The sequence below is a fragment of the Wasmannia auropunctata genome, unplaced genomic scaffold (genome assembly GCF_000956235.1).
Source record: "Wasmannia auropunctata unplaced genomic scaffold, wasmannia.A_1.0 LD336040.1, whole genome shotgun sequence".
In the NCBI taxonomy this organism is placed as follows: Eukaryota; Metazoa; Arthropoda; class Insecta; order Hymenoptera; family Formicidae; genus Wasmannia; species Wasmannia auropunctata.
In genome coordinates this window covers 585,809-587,100 of record NW_012026850.1, presented here as the reverse complement: position 1 = coordinate 587,100, position 1,292 = coordinate 585,809, and positions in this window count along the sequence as shown.

Here is a 1,292-nt window from a genome sequence, read left to right as displayed (position 1 = left end):
TTACCATTTTCTTGTTACTATTACGTTAATATCCATTATCCGACCGCATTATGAGCAATCGTACGAGCAGCACTTTAAGTACTATCAGTACTGAATCTGTTGCTACAACTGATACTCCTCAGTGCTCCATTGATTTTTGAGATTTCAAGTTGCCCGTTCTCAGACTCTAATTGCTCGGACAGCAAACGGTTCTAGGAGGTTGTGAGCTACATCGGTAGGAAGAAAATACCACAGTTTGGAGCGATTCTGACGTGGTCCAAAAAACGGCCTTATTGACACCCCTCCTTTGCCGAATAAAATCGTTGGAAAACCTCTCTTAAATTCGAAATCATTTCTTCAAAACTCTTTCCAAAAACAATAATATCATCTAAATAAACTAAACAGGTTTTTCCTAATAATTTTTGTAAAATCTTTTCCATCGCTCGTTTCAAAGGTCGCCGGGGCGTTACATAGACCGAAAGGCATGACGGTAAATTGCCAAAGTCCATTACCGATAGAGAAAGCTGTCTTCTCTCTATCCTCCGGACGGATCTTGATCTGCCAATAACCACTCTTAAGGTCTAAAGTGTGTAACGATGCGCCCCGGGAAACCGCATCGTCCCGGCGACAAACAGCCGAGACCGCCCGAACGAACAGCAGTCGGGCGACGAAACGGCGCGAACGCGCCCATTAGAATTCAGCAAACCCCGCTAGACGGATAAACGTCACACGTTTAAACGGTTAGCGCAGGAGACATAGCGCAGACGCGCTGCGCTCCACGTCTCCCCCACCACCGCGCCAAAACCGGCAACCCGGAGGGTATAAAAAGCCGAGGCGAAGAGCGCCCGGCACCTGTCGTCTACGAGCCATCCGACCGCTCCGGCTACGAGACGAACCTGCTTCCTGAAATAGTCGAGAAGTCACGAGTCGTGGTTTCGGTCTAGTTGTTCTGGACGACTACTTCAAAATCCTCTCGCTATCCTCTCGGCTCTCGCTCCCGGGTAACGAGTCTTTGCCCGTGCCACGGGTTCGTGGCGAGCGATCCGGCCGACCCATCCCATTTCGAATCGGCAGCACTTCGGGCCCCGTGTTCGGGGCCGAAAGCCCAGTGTCTTGGGCGCCTATTCGAATCCCGACCGACACCTTCCGGGAAACGCGCGACAGCCACCACATGGCATTCGCCGCCGTGACACGCTCCTAGAGCGTGCCGCCGCGTCACCGCGCTACACGCCAGCCGCGACCCTGCCGCCCGAGTTACACGGTGCGAAGCACCGCCGTCGTCCGCGTCACCCGTGGCGCGACTCACCGCGGAC